Source organism: Chrysemys picta, chromosome 10 (genome assembly GCF_011386835.1).
Source record: "Chrysemys picta bellii isolate R12L10 chromosome 10, ASM1138683v2, whole genome shotgun sequence".
Lineage (NCBI taxonomy): Eukaryota > Metazoa > Chordata > Testudines > Emydidae > Chrysemys > Chrysemys picta.
This window is the reverse complement of record NC_088800.1, coordinates 25,049,607-25,072,892: the sequence shown is the minus strand read 5'-3', so window position 1 is coordinate 25,072,892 and position 23,286 is coordinate 25,049,607. Positions and strand designations below refer to the sequence as shown.

General features: G+C 40.4%; 1 protein-coding gene across 8 annotated transcripts in view; it reads left to right on the top strand.

Annotated features, from left to right (window-relative positions):
- Positions 1–23,286, top strand: part of RAB27A (RAB27A, member RAS oncogene family) — a 73,180-nt gene that overhangs the window by 6,657 nt on the left and 43,237 nt on the right. For 2 of the 8 annotated variants that reach the window (XM_065558241.1, XM_005294258.5), the window contains exons 2-3: positions 13,249–13,439; positions 22,433–22,553. The exons of 2 other annotated variants lie outside the window; for them this stretch is intronic. The gene's annotated coding sequence lies outside the window, so the exon portion shown is untranslated. Of the gene's footprint in view, positions 1–13,248; positions 13,440–22,432; positions 22,554–22,737; positions 22,843–23,286 lie in introns of those variants that run through there. 4 more of the 8 variants (XM_065558242.1, XM_005294260.5, XM_024101885.3 and 1 more) reach the window with 3 other exon arrangements.

The window sequence follows — 23,286 nt, the reverse complement described above, 5'->3', positions numbered from 1 at the left end:
CCAGGTCTATACTACAAAGTTTTGTCAGCATGGCTATGTCAGGGTGTAAACAAAAACACTTCTTCAGCTGACATAGCTATCCCAGCAAACCCCCAGTGTAGATGCAGATATGCCAACAGAAGAGGGCTTCTGTCAGCATAGTTATTGTCCTTTGGGGACGTGGTGTTACTCAGCTGGCCAAAGTCCTCTTTCTGTTAGCAATACAGCGTTTATTCTAGGGGGCTCTGCCAATACAGCTATACCGGTGTAGTGTAGACTTGCCCTTAGAAACAGATGCAGGGTGCACCTCTTTGTCAAGACCTTGCCAACTAATTTAAACCTAGTTTCATAGGTGACTTGTAAAGCTGCAGGCAGCAGGAGTCAGTATGATGTCTGAGCCCTCAAGCCTTGTAAGGTGCCCAGATACCATGATAATGGGCACAAAATAATATTTTAAGGCAAAATGTAGTCAATAAGCTGGATTCAACCTGGGCTTACTTGGCCCATGGCCCAGTTAATGCAAAGTCTGCCTACGGGTAGGGGTGATTGGTTACAGAAAGTAGTTGGAATCTTCCAGTGATGAGGGCAGAACTGAGCCTGTGCATTGTGCTGGTTGAGGAGGAGGCATAGCTGAGACAAAGTCCTTAAAGAACCTCTGTTATAAACTAAAGATATCTGCTTCATGCCTCTCTCCCCTCCCCCCCCCAAACTATGAGCCCTGAGGAAGGAATATGGGGAACCGCTTTCAGAGATCACCCTTTGTGCTGTACTTCTATTTGAGAATACAAATGATTCGTTATCAAGTGATAAATGTGTGGGATCCATGAATTGTTTAGAATGCTAGAACAGTTTGTGCCTGGGTTTCTAATCTTGCGCACACCTTTACTATGATTCTGCACAAGTATCCGGTATATGGGTGTACAGGTTGCCAAGACAGCATCTAACTAGTAATTTGTATGTGCAAATAAAATACCTATGTTGTGCATGCAGTTTTGGTAATTGCACATGTAAATCAAGCAAATAATTCCATGCCTGCAGTTCTGAAACTCGGGTCCTCTTATTGGTGAATCGCATAGTGGGTGATGGAAAGAGCTATCTGTACGGTTCTCCTGATTGCTGCAACGTCCTTCCCTGAGCTACTGGTTTTGGAACACTGCTGTTAAGATCATGGACAAAGTTGGCAGCACTCAGCACTATCTGGAAGGGTAGATGCTGATGACTGTTTTGCAGAAGTACTTTCATTTAAGGGTTTTTTTTCCCCCCCTCCATTTCTACCTACTTAGAAGTGTCTGGGCTGGCGTGACAGCTGCTATACAGCCCTGAAAATGAACAGCATGTGTGCACCAAGGTCAGCCTGGAGACAGCTGACTTGTTGCTTTCTTAACTGTTGGTTGTTTTGTTCAGTCTTCCTAGCTGCTCAGTCAGAGGTATAATGAAATTGGTTGCTATGAGCGCTGAGAAGGAAGAAAACAACCCTTTCAAACAGAGTAGAGTGGAGGCTAGCATCGGAGGTGAGGTCTACTAACAGACTGAAATTCCTCTAGCCTCCTGGCAATAGATGTGCCAAAAAACTTGATGGTTATTGTGGGCTAGTGATTTACCCAAATCAGACTGATTTCGTAGGTAGCATATTTTTGCTAGCTAATTTGCTTTAATGCCTGTGAAAAGCGAATATCTGCTTTTCTGGTTCTCTTATCTCTCTCTCTCTACCTGTTTTTAAAACATCATGCATGATGTTTCAAATTAATAATTCGTAAGGGACATCTTCTATGTTCCTGCTGTAAACACATGGTGATGGCTGCATTATAAATACTTAGATTTGCATTGCATTGTGAAAACTTCAGGGATTCACTTAATTAACACGCACAACCACAATTACTATGCACTTCTCATGCTCAGGTTACAACATTAGCCATCCCACAAAACAGTAAAAAGTTACACAATACAGACTGGTGTTATCAGCAGCAAGTAGTGCCTTCCTGTAGCAAATATTTATACTTTTAAAAATATAACTCACTCATGTCCAAAGTGTGGATGGTGATGAAAAGTTAGTATCTTTTTCCCCCCCCCAGGTTTTAGAGCAGATCATTTATTTATTTTATTTTATTTATTTAATTAATTAATTTTCTGGCTTCAAACCAGACTTCATAAGTGACTGAATGTGCCACAGGGTGCAGCCAATATTTTAGATTTAATCTCCTTTGGTTTTGCTATGAGTTGTTTTTACTTTTGTTTCAGGCAGGATTCCAGTATTTTAAGCTGCTACTGGTGCATAACATCATATACCTAGGGCTCTTCATTTTTGGTTATTTTATTTATTTTTTCCTGGGAATTTATCGGTGTTTATTACTACAACAACAAAAACAGCCGAAAATCGGTGCAAAAAACTATTAATAATTTTTCATGGTAAATATTGGGGTTTATTTTGGTGGACGGAAGGATGAGGGAAAAGTATTCAGTAGATTAACGCTTTGATGAATGGAATTCCATGTGGTTTGCTGCAGAACTAAAACAGAACTCAAAACACAATGCCATCTCTGAGTTTAAGGCTAGGTCTACACTACGGGGGGGGAAAGGGGGGAGGGTCGACCTAAGATATGCAACTTCAGCTACGTGAATAGCGTAGCTGAAGTTGCGTATTTTAGGTCGACTTACCTGGCTGTGAGGATGGCGGCGAGTCGACCGCCGCCGTCGACTCCGCTTCCGCCTCTTGTCGCAGTGGATTTCTGGAGTCGACGGCAGAGCCATCAGGGATCGATTTTATCACGTCTTCACTAGACGCGATAAGTCGATCCCCAATAGATCAATTGCTACCCGCCGATCCGGCGGGTAGTGAAGACAAGCCCTAAGAAAACAGTATCTCTCTAATCCCCAAATAAAACTTTTCATTTGAATAAATAGTTTACTGTTATAGACTTTGAACTATTAGTCTATAAATATTTACATTTAATAATTGGGCACAATATTTTAAAATATGTATAAATACTCACTGTTTTATGTGAAGTCCTTCAGTGTAATTTCCAAAAGTCCTGCATAGTGTAGGCTTGTAGCAATCTTTTTAAGGAGTCTTTTCCAAGGCCCATTCTCCTACAGTCTTGAATGTAGCTGAATTTCAAAAATACTCTCTACACATCAGTTGAGTGAGGTGGGACACTGAGGATGCGAGAGGCAGCACAGCTCAAAGTTGGAAAGTCAGTGTGGTGGATTTTCCGGAATTCAAGAGAAATGATGGAGTGGTTGTCCAGGGAAAGCATTGCCATGTAGGCGCGAAATTCACTTTCTAGTTTTTCACTTTCTTCATTAGAAGCCCCAAAGGGGCAGATTATATGAGCATACTCTTTAAATTTATCAGCTGAGGCCACACTTTTACAATAAGGGTCAAACATCACAACGACTTTCCAGAGTGATGATTCACTGTGAAAAGCTTCAGGGGACATAGTGTGAATGACAGTAACTTTCCGCTACTTTGACAGCTCTTCGTAAAAACGTATGAAAGCTTTTGCGAGGTTGTCCTGCTCAGTGACTGACAACATAGACATGAAAAGATTTGTTTTTTCTGGAATCTGGATTCTCCCCAGATGTGCTTTTGTGAGAAATTTCTGCAGAGATATTGTTAACCAGAATGCCATACACCTCTGTATTAGAAAATGTGCCATCTGTTAAAGAATTGGATTCCAATTTCTTCAGTGCTTCATGTAGTGGTTGAAATGTTTCAATCAGGAATTCGAGTTTTGTACAGAGGCTTTGCCTAATTTCTTGAGTAGCTGCTTGAGATTTCAGCTTTTTGGCTTTTGCACTGTTGAACTCTTTGTGGTCTAAAAGTCACATTAAGACTACCCATGCCTTCTGAACACTCTGTACAGCCAAATACATACTAAACTATCCTGTTGGTACAACTGAAACTGGAATGCTGCATTCAAACGCAATCTCTTTGCAAACATCATAGAAGTGTGGGGTTGTTGGTTTTTTTTTTTCTTTTTCTTCACTTGAATGCTTGAAAACATCCAGCATCTATTACAAAGTTTTTCAAATCATGCATTTTGGGAACACCTGTTCAATGAGACAGAAACCTGCCGCAGGTGAGCTGGGCAAGACAAAAGAAAGCAATTCAGATTTTTTTTATTCAGCTTTACATTTTGTGTGAACTTCACACAGTAAGAAACCGAGTTGGAATTCACTGTTGCCACATCCTTCCAAGTAAGTGCATATTCATTTAAAGTTTTACAGACACAAGCTGACTCTACAAACTCAAAATCTGCCAAAATGAGTGCAGGGTTCTCCACAACAAAATCAAAAAATGAAAACAACCGTACTTGAACTTGCACTGGTGCCGGAATGGAAAAGAAGGGGGACACCAGGGGAGAATGTCATTACTTGTCCTCGTTTGAATACTACATGGTAAGAGCTTGATTCTGCTCCTTTTGAAGTTGATAACCAAATTTCCATTGACTTCCATGGGAGCAGGAACTAGCCTCAAGTTGGACAGTGAGGCAGCATGGCTTTTGAAAGATTCTTTGGCTATAAAGCATGATTGGTGTTTGCTTGTTTGTTAAATTGTGAATTTCCAATATGGTGCTCCAATACCAGAGACATAGATTAGGTTTCTTTTGCTGTGTTTGTGCAGCAGGAAATAGAAGTCTTGGTTTCAGAAAGCCACTCAAGAGAATCCCTTGGAAGAGTTATTGAGAGGCTGCTTGGAGCAAGCTGCTAGAATGGAATCTTGTCTTAAACAGACTAAACAAGGCATTGTTCCCTCGTATTACAGAGGGATTTAACCTATGTTTATGCTGTTAAAATGTCTTTTTATTTTGATCTGCAAATGTGAAGTTAATTTGACCTACCAGAATAACAGAAAACTAATTACAGTTAGTTCTTAAAGTACATTTTGTTTTTCAACTGGAACATTTTGCATAGAAGGTTTGGAGCCTGATTCCACAGTGTGCTGAACACATTCAATCCCCAGTGACTCAAGAAGTGTTCAGTGCCTTGCAGCCCTGACTTTTTCACAAAACCTTTAGAATTAGAGGCAGCAACTCTTTTCTTGGTAGGTGGGAAGGGTCATAAGTTGAAGGAGACCGATGTACGTGGAGTACTCATTTTAATTACCTATTTCAGAAACATCTGTACCTGTCATAACTATAAAGGGAAGGGTAACAGCTGTCCTGTGTACAGTACTATAAAATCCCTCCTGGTCAGAGACTCCAAAATCCTTTTCCCTGTAAAGGGTTAAGAAGCTCAGGTAACCTGGCTGGCATCTGACCCAAAGGACCAATAAGGGGACAAGATACTTTCAAATCTTGGGGGGGGGGGGGGGGGGTTGAAGGCTTTTGTTTGTGCTCTTTGTTTTGGGAGTCGTTCGCTCTTGGGACTGAGAGGGACCAGACATCAATCCAGGTTCTCCGCATCTTTCTAAACAAGTCTCTCCTATTTCAAACTTGTAAGTAAATAGCCAGGCAAGGCGTGTTAGTTTTCCTTTGTTTTCTCAACTTGTAAATGTACCTTTTACTAGAGTGTTTATCTTTGTTTGCTATACTTTGAACCTGAGGCTAGAGGGAGGTCCTCTGAGCTCTTTAAGTTTGATTACCCTGTAAAGTTATTTTCCATACTGATTTTACAGAGATGATTTTTACCTTTTTCTTTAATTAATAGCCTTCTTTTTAAGAACCTGATTGATTTTTTCCTTGTTTTTAGGTCCAAGGGGTTTGGATCTGTATTCACCAGGGAATTGGTTAAGAGTTTCTCAAGGCTTCCCAGGAAAGGGAATCCATTTGGGAATGGTGGCAGCGGACCAGATCTAAGCTGGTAGTTAAGCTTAGAAGTCTTCATGCAGGCCCCCACATTTGTACCCTAAAGTTCAAAGTGGGGAAGCAGCCTTGACAGTACCTCAAAAAGCATCTTAATTTTTGTGAGATGATGTAGAGAGAAATGAAGGAAGAACTCTATCAGCCTGATAGGACATGCTTAATTGAGGGAGAAATTGAATGAGAAGGGAAATGCAGCACTCCCTATGTTGACAGTACCGAATGTGGTGATGGTTTAAAAAAATACATGGGAATTACAAGAGATCAACCTTTGTTAACATCACTACAAGAGAAGGCTAAGCAGTAATGGGACAAAAGTATTGTGTGGCTGTCACCCAAGAAAAGGCATGTTCCTTCAGTTTGTATTCGATATAAAGTCTAATCTGAGATGTGAGACCGGGCAATTTTGTTTGTTTCTGTCTGCTGTCCAAGAGAGAGTGCTAAATAACACATGCTTCCTGGCTAACTATGTCAACATTGGCATTGTCTTGACAGGAAAAGTGGTTGAGTTTAGTTAACATGTGCTAGTTAAACTCATTGAAAATGGTATTTAGGAGCCTGTCACTTAGTGGTTTTGAAAATTTTGCACCAGTTACTTGGTCAAACTGTAGCTTAAGCTTCTTTCTGGGCTAGAACGTGAGCTAAAACCAAGCTAATGGTGTTACTCTGCAGCTACAGTAGGAAGTCTACCCTACAAAGTTTTGTTGGCATAGCTATGTTGGTCAGCAGTGTGTGTGTGTGGGGGGGAAAGACGTTGCTAGGGCAGCAAAACCTCAAGTCTAATGTTGTTTGGGGAGGTGGTATTACTATACCAACAGAAAAATTCCTCCTGTTGGCATAACCTGCATCTACACTAGAGGCTCTGCAAAGCATTGATAGAGTAGACAAGGCCTAAGGCCTTCTACTCAAGACAAAGCCATAGTGAGGAAAAAGATTTACAGCTTTTTATGGAGAGAGAGAGAGAGAGAAAACTCTATCCTATTGGGTAGCTGTAAAGCAGCTCTGCATTAGGAAGAGTGCCCTTTGTATTGAAATACCCCCCCCCCCAAAAAAAAAGAAAGAAAGAAAAAAGTTCCCAGTCTTAGAGATCCGTTTTAAAAGGCAATATTTCTGTTCCTTTACTGTGCTAGACCAGATCAGCCAGAGCAAGGAACAAATATGTTCCTTGTTAAACAGCTAACAAAATCATCCAAAGCACAGGACTTGGTAGCTGAAGTCCCCCATCACCACCCAGACATCTGTTAGGAAAATAACACAGCAAGGCAATTATCCAATAAGTTCTTGGAATGTATTGGAGACAATTTTTTATTTCAGAAGGAGGAGACAGCTGCCAGGGGAGAAACTGTTCTAGATTTGATTTTGACAAATAGGGAGGAACTGGTTGAAAATTTGAAAGTGGAAGACACCTTGAGTGAAAGTGATCATGAAATGATTGAATTCATGTTTCTAAGGAATGTTAGGAGGGAGAGCAGCAAAATAAAGACAATAGATTTCAAGAAGGCAGACTTTAGCAAACTCAGGGAGTTGGTAGGTAAGATTACATGGGAATAGAGTGACCAGATGTCCTGATTTGATAGGGACAGTCCCAATACTTGAGGCTTTGTCTTATATAGGCACCTATTACACCCCACCCCCTGTCCCAATTTTTCATACTTGCTGTCTGGTCACCCTACATGGGAAGTAAGTCTAAAGGGAAAAACAATAGAAGACAGTTGGCAGTTTTTCAATGGGACATTAAGGGCACAAGAGCAAACTATCCAAATGCATAGGAAAGATAGGAAGTATGACAAGAGACCACCTTGGCTTAACCAGGAGATCTTCAATGATCTAAAAATCAAAAATGAGTCCTACAAAAAGTGGAAACTAGGTCAAAGTAGAAGGATGAATATAAACAAATAACACAAGTATGTAGGGACAAAATTAGAAAGGCCAAGGTACAAAATGAGATCAAATTAGCTAGACACAAAGGATAACAAGAAAACATTCTATAAATACATTAGAAGTAAGAGGAAGACCAAGGATATGGTAGGCCCGTTACTCAATGAGGGGGGGGGGGGGGAAACAATGACAGAAAATGTGGAAATGGCAGAGGTGCTTAATGACTTTTTTGTTTTGGTTTTCACCAAGAAGGTCGGTGGTGTTTGGATGTCTTAATGTAGTGAATGCTAGTGAAAATGAGGTAAGATCAGAAAAGGCTAAAATAGGGAAAGAAGCTAAAAATTACTTGGACAAATTAGATGTCTTCAAGTCACCAGAGCCTGATGAAATGAATCCTTGAATACTCAAGGAGCTGACTGAGGAGATATTTGAGTCATTAGTGATTATCTTTGAAAAGTAATAGAAGGTGGGAGAGATTCCAGAAGACTGGAAAAGGGCAAATATAGTGCCCATCTATAAAAAGGGAAATAAGGACAACCCAGAGAATTATAGACCAGTCAGATTAACTTCTGTACCCGGAAAGATAATGGAGCAAATAAATAAGTAATCAGTTTACAAACATCTAGAAGATAATAAGGTGATAGGTAACAACCAGCATTGATTTGTCAAGAACAAATCATGTCAAACCAACTTGATAGCTTTCTTTGACAGGGTAACAAGCCTTGTGGATGTGGGGGAGGGGGGAGAGAAGTGGTAGACTTGGTATATCTTGACTTTAGTAAAGTTTTTGATTCTGTCTCGCATGACCGTCTCATAAACAAACTAGGGAAATGCAGCCTAGATGGAGCTACTATAAGGTGGGTGCAAAACTGGTTGGAAAACCATTCCCAGAGAGTAGTTATCAGTGGTTCACAGTCATGCTGGAAGGACATAATGAGTGGGGTCCCACAGGAATCCGTTCTGGGTCCGGTTCAGTTCAGTATCTTCATCGATGATTTAGATGATGGCATACAGAGTACACTTACAAAGTTTGTGGACGATACCAAGCTGGGTGGGGTAGCAAGTGCGTTGGAGGTTAGGATTAAAATTCAAAATGATCTAGACAAACTGGAGAAATGGTCTGAAGTAAATAGGATGAAATTCAATAAGGACAAATGCGAAGTCCTCCATTTAGGAAGGAACAATCAGTTGCACACATATAAAATGGGAAATGACTGCCTAGGAAGGAGTATTGCGGAAAGGGATCTGGGGGTCATAATGGACCACAAGATAAATATGAGTCAACAGTGTAACGCTGTCGCAAAAAAAGCGAACATCATTCTGGGATGTATTAGCAGGAACTATTTATCCTAGTGAGGCAAATAGAAAGGAGCATAAACGCTGCCAAATTAAGTGCAAGAATGTAATAAGAAAAGCCAAAGAGGAGTTGGAAGAACTGCTAGCCAAAAACTCCAAAGGTAATAACAAAATGTTTTTTAAATATATCAGAAGCAGGAAGCCTGCTAAACAACCAGTGGGGCCCCTTGATGATCGAGATACAAAAGGAGCGCTTAAAGACGATAAAGTCATTGCGGAGAAACTAAATGGATTCTTTGCTTCAGTCTTCACGGCTGAGGATGTTAGGGGGATTCCCAAACCTGAGCTGGCTTTTGTAGGTGACAAATATGAGGAACTGTCACGGATTGAAGTGTCACGAGAGGAGGTTTCGGAATTAATTGATAAACTTAACATTAACAAGTCACCGGGACCAGATGGCATTCACCCAAGAGTTCTGAAAGAACTCAAATGTGAAGTTGCGGAACTGTTAACTAAGGTTTGTAACCTGTCCTTTAAATCGGCTTCTGTACCCAATGACTGGAAGTTAGCTAATGTAACGCCAATATTTAAAAAGGGCTCTAGAGGTGATCCTGGCAATTACAGACCGGTAAGTCTAATGTCTGTACCGGGCAAATTAGTCGAAACAATAGTTAAGAATAAAATTGTCCGACACATAGAAAAACATAAACTGTTGAGCAATAGTCAACATGGTTTCTGTAAAGGGAAATCGTGTCTTACTAATCTATTAGAATTCTTTGAAGGGGTCAACAAACATGTGGACAAGGGGGATCCAGTGGACATGGTGTAGTTAGATTTCCAGAAAGCCTTTGACAAGGTCCCTCACCAAAGGCTCTTATGTAAATTAAGCTGTCATGGGATAAAAGGGAAGGTCCTTTCATGGACTGAGAACTGGTTAAAAGACAGGGAACAAAGGGTAGGAATAAATGGTAAATTCTCAGAATGGAGAGGGGTAACTAGTGGTGTTCCCCAAGGATCAGTCCTCGGACCGATCCTATTCAACTTATTCATAAATGATCTGGAGAAAGGGGTAAACAGTGAGGTGGCAAAGTTTGCAGATGATACTAAACTGCTAAAGATAGTTAAGTCCAAAGCAGACTGTGAAGAACTTCAAAAAGATCTCACAAAACTAAGTGATTGGGCAACAAAATGGCAAATTAAATTTATTGTGGATAAATGTAAAGTAATGCACATTGGAAAAAATAACCCCAACTATACATACAATATGATGGGGGCTAATTTAGCTACAACAAGTCAGGAAAAAGATCTTGGAGTCATCGTGGATAGTTCTCTGAAAATGTCCACGCAGTGTGCAGAGGCGGTCAAAAAAGCAAACAGGCTGTTAGGAATCATTAAAAAGGGGATAGAGAATAAGACTGAGAATATATTATTGCCCTTATATAAATCAATGGTACGCCCTCATCTCGAATACTGTGTACAGATGTGGTCTCCTCATCTCAAAAAAGATAAACTGGCACTAGAAAAGGTTCAGAAAAGGGCAACTAAAATGATTAGGGGTTTGGAACGGGTCCCATATGAGGAGAGATTAAAGAGGCTAGGACTCTTCAGCTTGGAAAAGAGGAGACTAAGGGGAGATATGATAGAGGTATATAAAATCATGAGTGATGTGGAGAAAGTGGATAAGGAAAAGTTATTTACTTATTCCCATAATACAAGAACTAGGGGTCACCAAATGAAATTAATAGGCAGCAGGTTTACAACAAATACAAGGAAGTTCTTCTTCATGCAGCGCATAGTCAACTTGTGGAACTCCTTACCTGGGGAGGTTGTGAAGGCTAGGACTATAACAGCGTTTAAAAGAGAACTGGATAAATTCATGGTGGTTAAGTCCATTAATGGATATTAGCCAGGATGGGTAAGGAATGGTGTCCCTATTCTCTGTTTGTCAGAGGATGGAGATGGATGGCAGGAGAGAGATCACTTGATCATTGCCTGTTAGGTTCACTCCCTCTGGGGCACCTGGCATTGGCCACTGTTGGTAGACAGGATACTGGGCTAGATGGACCTTTGGTCTGACCGGGTACGGCCTTTCTTATGTTGTAAGCAAGACACAAGAAGTAATTCTTCCACTCTACTCTGCGCTGATTAGGCCTTAACTGGAGTATTGTGTCCAGTTCTGGGTGCCACATTTCAGGAAGAATGTGGACAAATTGGAGAGAGTCCAGAGAAGAGCCACAAAAATGATTAAAGGTCTAGAAAACATGACCTATGAGAGAAGATTGAAAAAAAATTGGGTTTGTTTAATCTGGAAAAGAGAAGACTGAAAGGGGACAGGATAACCGTTTTCAAGTATGTAAAAGATTGTTACAAGGAGGAGGAAGAAAAATTGTTTTTCTTAACCTCTGGGGATAGGATAAGAAGCAATGGGCTTAAATTGCAGCAAGGGCAGTTTAGGTTGGACATTAGGAAAAAATTCCTAACTGTCAGGGTGGTTAAGCACTGGAATAAATTGCCTAAGGAGGTTATGGAGTCTGCATCACTGAAGATTTTTAAGAGCAGGTGAGACAAACACCTATTGGGAATGGTCTAGATATAATATTAGTCCTGCCATGAGTGCAGGGGACTGGACTAGATGACCTCGCAAGGTCCCTTCCAGTTCTATGATTCTATGTGACTGTTAAGCTTAAAGCCAGAGAAAAATATCCAGACAATTTTAGAAACTGCATTATAGTTTTTCACAGTATTATACAGTATATTAAAATTCTTCTTTCTAAGGAAACTGTGGTATAGTTACTTATTCTTTCTTTTCATCACTACCACAGCTTCCTGTAAACTGCAATCTCTCTTTGAGATTAAAAATGCACTTACTCATCAACCCTTTTTGCCATACAGATAAGGATCACTGATCTATTTAAAAAAATAGTGGATTTCTAACTCTTCTCATACTGAAAGCAGAGGCATCAGATGAAGTTGTTGGTTTATTTTTTTTAAAGCTTCTTTCAAGAACATGGCGGGGCTTGCTATTTTTAGTCTTTACTAGCTTAAATACCACTTTGATAAAAACAGGCTCAAAATGAGTATTCACAAAAAGTGAAACCAGCAGACTCCCACTCACACCAAAGCTATAGCCTGCTAATAACTATGCATTTCATCCATCTGTTATGTTCCAGTTTGACATGTTTTCAGCTCATGATTGATTTGGAAAAACAACAATCATTTACTTATTTTTGTGGCCACTTCTTGTGTTTAAAAGAACCCCACAAACAACCTCCTTCCAACCCCGATCTCCCACCCCCAACATACATTCTTGACTAGGATGTTCACTGCAATCTGGATTCTAATCTCTTTCTACACTTTGTGTTTTGTTCTCTATTTTAGAACTTTTTAATAAAATCCATTTCAACTTCTACACCATAAGGGGCTGGAATGCATTTCAATTTTTTTTTAAACATTTCTCCCCTTACCTCCCTTATCTTAAAAAAAAAAAAAAAAAAAAAAAAAAAAAAAAATTCAAGATAAGAAACTGAACATCCTATAAATTGAAACTTGTTTAACATTTGAGTCTGATCAGAAGCAGGCCTTGCATGAGTTATACTGTGTGGCTTAATGTGACTTTTGTCCCTTTCATGTGGGTCTGAAGTCAGCACCTGAATTTTACAGATGGAGAAAGTGAGGCAGAGAGGGCACACTGCAGGTCAATGACAGATCTGTGATGAGAACTCTGGAGTAGAGCTGGGCAAAATATTTTGGTCAAAAAAAATTTTTTTCCAGGAAAAGGTGCAGATTCATCAACACAAAATGTTTCATGATTCATGTCCGTTTCGCCAAATCATTTGTCTCAGTCCTCCTCCCTCCACCCCCAATTCAGAAAAAGTTTAAACGTTTTGTTTCAATACTTTTGAAATGTTCAATTTGTTTAGGCTGAAACAACTTCATTTTGTAATTTCCTTCAATTTTACACTTAAAAGCAAATATGATTTTTTAAAAAAAAAAAGCTCAAAATTTGTGGGAAACTTCAAAAACACTCATTTAAAAAAAAAAAAAAACAAACACACACCTGAAAAGTATTTTTACCTTTTCAGATTAATGTTTGAAAACCAAACATTTTTACTGGAAAATTTTGTTTTAAAACCAGAAAAATTCAATCAAAATGAAAACTTTCTGTTTGAACTTTCAATTTGGTCACACAATTATTTTGTCAAAATATGATTTTGGTGAAAAAATTGACAAGTAGAATTAAGCCTTCCCCAACTCCTAGGTGGCTATAAGTAGTAGTATAACATTATGTTTGCAGATGAGGAAGCAGAGGGACAGAGAAGTGATTCAGGAAGGAGCTGAGAATAGGACCTACCTGTCCTGCCTTCAGGTGAAGTCAGTAGGAGTGCAGAGTGGAGCCTAGGAGTCTCTACGGTGCTGATGAAGATTGATCAAGAAGAGCTGGCAAGAAGAGCTAATAGTTGGCTATTTTGTGGGGTAAAGGCTAAGGTAAGTTCCAACCAAAAAAAAAAAGTGCTTTTGAAATATGTATTTGTTTCACAGTAGTACATTTGTGTGTCGTATTATTGAAGAGAAGCTTGTAACCCAGTGAAGTGCGTCAAGATCATAACAATTGTAGCTTTTTACTAAATATTGTAACCTCTTAATTCCTTGGGAACTAATTACTTTCTACTAGAGTGGAGAAACTGGATTGTCTCATTTATGCTCCTTAATATGAGACAATAGGAGTAAGGAGCCACTGACTTTAAACATACCTCATCTACTTTTATTTGCAATGGTAAAATGCGGTAATTAGTATAAATAATGCCTAGACTTACTGTCCGTTACAACAAAAGAACATTGAAATTTTACTTCAATCCTTTTTTGCTGCTGAATACTCTGTTATAAGCTGTTGTGTCTTTGTTGTTTCCAAAATGTTGTTTGGATTGCATGCTTCAAAGAGAGCTTGACCTTCATTTATTGTAATTACTACAACGACATTTCACAATTCGACACTGGCAAAGTTTAATCTTTACCTTTCTACCATGAAGAATGATCATCTGGTATGTATTGAGGCAAGTACAAAAGGATCAACATAATGCTTTCAGCTCTCAGAGTTGCATATGCGAGAGCGTTGCTGCATTCACTAACTTTTTTCATAACACTAGCTCTGAATGGAACTCACCTGGTACATGGTCAGATTTTCTTTGCAATGCTTTACCCATAGATGAACTGTCAATTCCTCCTTTACTTTGCCAGTGAGTTTGACCTTTGATGCTTGAGCAAGTAAGGATGATGGTTTTTGAGAGGCTCTCTCTCTCTTCAGAGGAGATTTCTCTAGCATCTTATCTAATTCTGTAGTACAATAGTAAGAATCAGTTTCATTACCAGTCTGTCTTATATTCCTTGTTTTCCTCCTTTGGGCCTGCTCCCTTATCATTTGGTTAAGAGTTTTTTGTTTTGGGTTTTACTTAGTTGTCAGTGATTTAAAAACAAAAACAAAGTGCCATGAATCAGTTGAACTTGCACTTTGGTTTTAATACATGTCAAGGCAATAAAGACCGATCTGCTGGCAATGTGTCATACCTTTTTGAGCTTCGTGTTTAATTGCCAGGAGGCTCTGTAGCAGAAATTGGCTTTGTAGATGCTGGCAAATGACATCAACTTTGGCTCTCGACTGTTTGCTTTCAGCCTGCCAGCCTTGCAAGCCTCATTTTCAACATCTGTTGTGTGGCCTTGTGAAGATTTAAGCCCATGTTATGTGTTCATATCGTATTTTAATGACTTAAAGGGAGCAAAAGTCCTTCACTGATAGGAATTATCGGAAGAGTGGTGGTAGACATCCTCAACTGAATTGAAAAATTTACTTGACAAACTTCTGCCAGAGAACAAAGACAGCCAGCAGTGACATTGAGTACACGCTGCTTTCAGCACTGGACTGAAACAGTTGTTCTGCAGTTTTATCTGAAGACTACAGTGTTTATCATTAGTAGATCCTTCCTTCCCCCCACAGTCAGGTGCCCTGATCCCAGCAGGAATCATGGCATAATGTGTAACTGATCTGGCATATTCCTCATGGAGAAGAATCGTACTCAAATGACCACTTACTTTCTGTTCTCTTTATAAACCATCCCTGAAGATGTATGAATGTACATAGCACCATCTTTCTGGTACTTGGGTTTAAGAATGCTCCAAGCAGAGCAGGTGTCTTTTGGCCTTCTCCAACTCACCTTCCAAGTTCATAGGTCTGTACAAAGTAGAAAAATAATTATCGACTCCTTATTAAAGTTAACAGCTTTCTAGTGAGCTCAGCTGAGGTCACAAATTCCAAGTGCTAAAATTATCTTGTCAGAAGAGCTTGATTGAAGTTGGAGGAAAATGTAATAAGAACTTCGCATTCCTCTGTAGAATTGTAGCTTCAGAGCTCCATAAAATCTCTCAAATTACTGCACTACAATTCGGCTCTTAGTTTTTGACTTTCCAAGTATAGTTAGAAATTTCCAGTCTCTTATTAATTGCTTTCCTTTGTTGATGCACTGGACTGCATGCTGCCTTTTGTTTCAGTTCTATTCTCCACCATTTGCCTTCAAGTCGGTTTTAGCTCCATGCAACTTCATATGGAAAAAAGAATTCCTTAATTCTAATTGTACCTTTTGTAGCAAAGTCCTTCTATTTTTGATAGACTTAGCTTCTGGAAAAAGAGTAGAGATGCTTGACTGGTAGGAGAAAAATATAATTTACTACCTGAAGTAAATTACTGGAAGGAAGGAAATTCTTTATAAACCATTCCTTTAACTCCCCCTGCTGCTCCTTTTCAAAAAAGAAGGGGGGAAAAATTAATGTATTGGAGAGGTTGAAATCCTTCTACTTCTTATATTGAGACCCTTCCAGACAAGTAGGTTGTACATGCTCATTGCACATAACCACCATCGAGGGCTAATTGCAACATGCCAAAGAGGTTGTTGTTTGTTCTTTCACCATCTCTTACCCTGTTCCTCTAGCCACATTTACAGAAGCAGTGCTGCAATAAATCCTTTAGCCTACTCTGGTCCTAATTGTCCCCAAGCTGACTAATCGTGTTGGCATTACTGAGGGAGCCGATGGTGCTCCAAACCAGCTCCCCTCACCAAATGTAAAGGAGTTGAAAAAACACGGCAGAGTGAATTTAATAAGAATTATTAACAAATTAGTCTGTTTTATATTAGGTAATTGGATCACTGACTAAAATACTTTCAATGGTCCCTGATCACAATATTTTTTCCTTTTCCCAAAAAGACAACATACTGTGATCAGGGACAAGTGGTTTCAGAAGAGGTACAGAGGAAGCATAGTCTAATCCAGGGGTTGGCAACGTTCGGCACGCGGCTCGCCAGGGTAAGCACCCTGGCGGGCCGGGCCAGTTTTATTTACCTGCTGACGCGGCAGGTTCGGCCGATCGCAGCCCCCACTGGCCGCAGTTCGCCGTCCCGGGCCAGCGGGGGCGGCGAGAAGCAGCGTGGGCAAGCAATGTGCTGGCCGCGGCTTCTCGCCGCCCCCATTGGCCCGGGACGGCGAACCGCGGCCAGTGGGGGCCGCGATAAGCCGAACCTGCCGCGTCAGCAGGTAAATAAAACTGGCCCGGCCCGCCAGGGTGCTTACCCTGGCGAGCCGCGTGCCGAACGTTGCCGACCCCTGGTCTAATCTGAGACTGGCTCAGCCACTGATTCATTGAAAGACCTTAGGCAAGTTGCTTGACATCTCTCTGCCTGTCACGTGTAAGGGCCTGTAGCTGGCCTGCTTACCTGCCAGCTTAACCCCCAGACAGTCTAACAAGCACATCTGGGCCACAACTGAGTTGCCTGTTTGGTCACACACCCTCTTTCCCCCACTTGGCTGAAGGGATTAGCATACCTACTCTTAAGGGCAGCAGCAGAGTGCTGGCTGCTCAAAGCATTCGGCTGTGGGCTACATTAACTTCTGCTCCTGCCATGTTCCAGTCCCTCTTTTCTGCCATGATTTCTGCCATGCTCGAGTCTTACCACTCCCTTATTTCAGCCCTGTCCCAGCCTCATTCCTGCCTCAGACTCAGTCCTACTCCTGCCTTCCTTGACTCCAGGTAACCTGGTTCTGACCCTCGTCTTGTTGAATAGCTGAGTCCCCTTAATTCTCTAGTCTGGGGTGCCTTTTACACTGCTGTGCTGTGAACAGCCACCTCTCCCGGTCCTGCTCATATACAGCCACTAACACTCCCAGCTATGTTACATGAATGCTTTCCCAGCCATTCATGAATTACATATGCATATTCTTCAGTCTTAGCCTTGTTTCCCAGAAATGTGCAACTTGCACTGCTCAGTACCCTCCTGGACAGTATAAGCTCATAGTAAGTCCGTCATTCCAACACTGGGTAACGATTATGCATCAGTCTTGTCATCCTATGTAGAGCTTCCCAAACACTTCAATCCAAACACACTGGTTTAGATAAAATAATAAAACAAAACAAGTTTATTAACTACAGATAGATTCGAAGTGATTACAAGTGATAAGGTATAAAAGTCAGAATTGGTTACAGAAGAAATAAAAACACAAGCTAATACCTAAATGAACTTAAAAGCAAAATGACTTTCTCCCCATAAGCTGCAACAGTTCAGACTGGATTTCTTTTCAGCCATGTACCCCTCCCCCAGTTCAGAGTCCTTCAGGTGTTCATTGGTGTCATGAACAGAGAGATGGGAGGAAAAGGGGGTCATGTAGAGGTCACAGTCTCTTGTTTTTATACCCTCCTCCTCCTCCTCCTTCAGGATTACCCCCTGCTGGGGTGTAGAACAGTCTCCTGTGTACGTGAGATTTGAACAGTCTCTGGGATGAAATATAAATTTCTTGTTTACATCATCTCTGCTGCCTAAGCAATTAAGAGTTTCTTAACACCTGTGGTCAGTTCTTTGTTGTTTCTGAAGAGCTAGTCTGGAGGCATTCTCCAGAACCAGAACATATTTTAGTAACATAAAGCAAAATCTCATACTTTTGTATGCAGTGTTGTCACACACATTTTAACAGGGTAATAATATCCAGAAGATTGAGTTTTCAAATGATACCTCACAAGGCATACTTTGTACAAAATATATAACCATATGGAAGTGGTGAACATGGGGTACAGGGTGTCACACCCTCGATTTCATTTCTCTGCTCCAGACTCCTCCTCCTGACCACTAGGCCGGACCACCCATGTCCTGGTTCCTACAGTGCCTGGGTTTCCCCATTTGCACAATGGAGATAATGTTGCTTACCCACTTTTACAAAGTTCTTTGTGGTCCTCTGTAAAGTGCTATAGAAGTGTGGCTATATATATATATATAATTTCCTGTGTCTTTTTCTTCAGGCTGGGCCTGTAGTTATGTCTAGTCCTGGTTGAGCTGCCCAAGACTTCAATAGGCTAACCATTTATCAGACTGTTCACTTCCTCCTGGAATTAGTGATCTCTTACTGTCTAGTTCTGAATTTGTGAAATCTACTGAAGTAAATTCTGTGATGCTTTATGGAGAAGACAATAACACTGTGATTTGAGCTACACTGTACAAGTGCACTTCTTGATATAGCTACACCAAAGTAGTGTTGGAAGGAGACTGCAACAGGTTTGTGTCAGAAATACGTAAGCTATAAAAGCTATTAAAAACCCTCTAAGAATCTGGGTACAAATCCTGAAACCTATATTTATGGAGGGCAGCTTTATTCACCAGACTATTTCAATTGAAATTGAGATGCCCTTTTGTAAGGGTCTAATTTTTCCTTCCATGAAAGTCAGTGGGAGCAGGATTGGTCCATAATTTTTGTACCAGTTCTTATTCTGCCATATTATTGTTTGAAGTCAGTGGGCGTTTGACCTAATAAAATACTAAGGAATTGGACCACTGACTTCAGTGGGGCTACTTGTGATTACTCCTGCAAGTAAAAGTTGCAGGATTGTTTTCCTATCAGTTATTCATGATCAGGGCCGGCTCTAGGATTTTTGCCGCCCAAAGCTAAAACAATTTTGGCCACCCCCGTTCTTTAATTACCCCACCCCCGGCCCCGCCTCAACTCCGCCTCTTCCCCAAATCCCCAGCCCTGCCTCCTCCCCCCAGGCTCTCAAGCCTAGGAGGGAGGGAGGGGGAGAAGCGGCGCCCGCGCCGCGGCCGCTCGGGATCTCCCCCTCCCTCCCAGGTTTGAGAGCCTGGGAGGGAGGGGGAGACCCCGAGCCGCCGCGGCGTGCGAAACAGCTGATTCGCGCGCCGCTGCTCCCCCTCCCTCCCAGGCTTGAGAGCCTGGGAGGGAGGGCGAGTAGCCGCGCGCGAATCAGCTGTTTCGCGCGCCGTGGCAGCAGCAGCGGAGGTGAGCTACGGCGGCCGGGGCACATTTTTAGAGGCGGCATTCTGGCGCCGGCCATGCCGCCCCTAAAAATGTGCCGCCCCAAGCACCAGCTTATTTTGCTGGTGCCTAGAGCCGGCCCTGTTCATGATATCTCTAAATAAATTAGATACTCCCAACATTTTTCAAGCAATGGTGACCAGTGACTGTCTGCAAGACAGTGTATTTTGTACACTTATTAAATAAATTGCATCACATTGTCACAGATCAGAATGGAGAGGCTTAAAGTGAACACTTAATTTTGACCAGAACCAGTTGATAAAAAACGTAAGTCCTGGTATTGTTAGGCTGTACTGAACAACATGCACAGATCAAAGAGATGGGTTAAGAAAAGGAGGAAGTCAGTTTTGTGTGTGAATGCCCAAGTAGTTATGATTTTATAATTGTATGCATTTCTAAGGTAAAATTCACCAGCAAATGAGGTGTATTGATCAGTTATCTAGATTTTTTTTCCCCTTAAAAGTGCATGTTAAATTAGATCTGTTTTAACATCTTAGTACTTTATATAGTGCTTTGTATCTTGAAAATGTTGTACAAATGGAGACTAATCATGCCAACGATAGTGCATTTTTGTTTGCTAGTAGCCATCCTTCCTTAATTAAAATAGATATAATATATTTTCAAATAAAATTCAAAGCCCAGCATAAAATAATAGATCACATCAATAACATCCTGGCACTGCATGGTACTGAGCCCCTTCTGACCAGTACTGATGCCCTCAGCTCTCGCTGACAAGCATTTATCAATCATAGTGTACATGTGCTTTGAATAGTTGGGATTTACCTATGTAAGTACTCCAAGCATGTTAAGATAATTTGATGGATTCCTCAGTAACAGAAGTAAGTGTGGTTAAAGTCTTTTCCTTTCACTTACATAAAGTCGGAATAATTAGGCTTTCTGCATGAAATCCACCCGCAGTCCAGCAGTAGAGTTTGGGATTGCAGTATTTGAGCAAAAGTAGTAGCAGCAGCAGTCTCTCTCTGTTCTATTTGTGCAAGGATTAAGACTACTGGATCTATGTAATTGTGGCTTCACTAGCTGCTGACCCAACCTGCCTCCATGCTAACCTGTTTGGGATGGGGAAACCCTACTGCTTGACTGCTTCATTTGCAATGGACAAATACAAGGCTTAAATAAATGGTACAGGGGCCCTCTGCACTGTGGGATGTTTTACCCATCATGCTTTAAATAATTAAATCAGAGAACAAACTTAGAAATCTTCTCTTACTTCTCAGCTCTAGAAGAGCAAACCAAGAAATAGTGAGGAGAGAGCCTTGAAGGAGGAAAGGGACTTATGTTAAAGGTAATCTGGCATCTATTGGAGGAGATGTGGTTTAAGTGCCTAATCAGTTAAAGGGACTCCTTTGAAATCATTTCAATATGTGAAGTGCCTATGAGTGACTCTGAAGATCCTATAGAGCTGTGCAAAACTTGGTGATCTCAGTTCACATGAATTCATGGGAATCTCTTCTTGGGTCTCGATCCCCTATAGCTTCACACCCTGTAGTCTTGGCTTAATTTTCATGTTTAACTTCCCACTGCTAGCAACAAAAGATGGTAGTGCTTTGCGCTGGCACCACCCTGCTACTGTTAAACTTGTCCTTCTGACTGAGCTAATGTATGGGTGGGGTTTTGGCAAACACTGTGATACTAATTTATCAAGTGACATATTGCTGCGTACATATGCACCATGATGCTAGCACTGAGCATGGAATCTGTGTTTTAGATCGTTGTTGTAGCTTTTTACAAAATGAACAGTTGTTATAAAATGTTCTGTCAATACTATTGAGTTGGTGGAGTTCTAAAAAAATCCATAAACTGATATTTTCTTATATACTACGTTCCAAGGTAAAATTTGTAACTATAATTTGAACAAAGCTGTAAAACAAATTCTCTTCTGTCTGTACAGTGCCCTGCACAAGAGAGCACTATAAAAGCATAAACCTCTGTTGCTTGAGCTAAAGGATTAAATCCACCAGCTGAAAGCAGTAAAATACTCCAGAAGAGGTTAATGTGACCAGCTGTTCAAAGTGGAAGTAAGACTTGCACTCCCATAGAGCAGTCACGTCTATTCTATAATTGAAACAGTGCTAGCCACAACTGTTAGCCAAGGTTTTTACTTTTCAGTCTGAAAACCATAGTAAAATGGTGCTGTAGAGTATAGCCCTCTATGCAGCCTGCAACGTTATTTTGTGAGGGGGAAACGTCTGCATGTACATGGCTATACTGCTTAGTATTGTGTGATATTTTTTTTTTTGTATGGGAAGAAATAGAAGTAAATAATAGACATGTCCTCCATTCTGCAAATTTTCAATACTGATGAAATGCCTCTAACTTCATTTTAAGTGTAAAAAAATATTTAAGAAAATATCTGTTTAATGGTTAACACCCCACGCCTGCAACAGACTCTATGCCGATGGATTCCTGCACCCACACAGAGGTGATTACAGTGGTGCTCTGTGCAGAGCAGGGGTCTGTCTGTCCGATGCTCATCGGTTAAACACTTACTAAAATTCTCTGGCATCTTGTTCTCGTCCTACTGCTGTCCTATGTCCTATTTAACTGAAAATTGCCCTGCCTTGTTTTGTTTTTTAAGGAAGTTGTCTGTGTTTTGTTGTTATGGATCAGTTGTAAGGGACCCAGCATGCTTGAAGCTGATATTGCTCATTACATTTGGGGAGCTTTGCTTGATGCTGGCTGATGTCCCATTTATAAACATTTTGTAAAAAAAAAAAAAAAACCTCACAATAATAGGCTAGCATCCTTTTGTAGCTTGTTTTATTTAAAAATAGATAAAAGGCACTCTTTTTTAGCTACACACACTCAGACTTGGTCCCTGGGTTAAGCAAAGGTTTGATACATTTACATTTAGATGGTAGAGATGGGCTAGTTAACTGGGTTGCTAGACTTGTGAAAGGAGGAAAAGAAGTCACTTGATCAGTCAGCAAGATCACATGACAAACAGCTGAAAGTAATTAGGTGGGTTGTGATGTTTTTAGGGCATTGGTTGATCTTGTATGTTACCATATAGGCAGCATAACATCGGAGTGCAAATGGTGATTTTAGAGTCTAAATACACTTTTCTAAACTGCATGTTTTTTCCCCATTGATATCCATTGTAGATGAAAACCAACTTTCTTTGCATGGATGTGGTGTTCAAGAGATCCAAACTGCATCAGCACTGGGAAACTTGTAATTAAAGTAGATCTGGAAAACTACAGATCTATTTCCTGTTAATCCCAGGTACGTAAACTCCTTTTCTCTCAATGATTTACATACATATTTTACTGTGTTAAACTCATGTCAGCACCAGAAAGTATCATAAATGAAACTAAATACTCTTGTTTTTTTTTTTTTTTTTTAAACAATTCTTTCCTTGTACTTTGACAAGTTGATTTTAAACATCTTTATTTCATCTTTGATATAGACTTAATCAGCTGTACTAAATCCTCAAGTCCTGGAGGTGAAAGTGAAGTTAAGACTCTATAAATGCAGTATATGGTGTTATGTAGACTGTTCTGCTCTATCTTTTGTAAGTAGCTAAACAAAATGCAGCTCTTTGATGCTGAGTAAAATGGCTTTTTTGTTTTTAGAATGATGTGTTTGGTGATTGTAAATGTTTGAGTCAAAAACCAACCTGACTGAGGTTGTGGGAGACCTAGCTAAGGCCATCAGTGCTGCAGGGGGTTTCTCTGTAAACGGTCTTAAAAACTTTTTAGAGGCAGGAAAGTTTATTTTACTCTTGATTTATATATGCTTTCTATTGAAAAGTATTTCTCAGATTGCTGATACAGGATGATATTCTGCTTTACAACTGGGTCAGTCATTGCATAAATAAATACAGATTAAATATTTATTCAGTGTAACTGAGTAGAATTTTTGGCCCATAGTCTGAGACTATAATTACCTAAACTCTTATGTAAAGATACATTAGCAAAATATTATGCAAATAATAACTACTGACGTACATATAAAA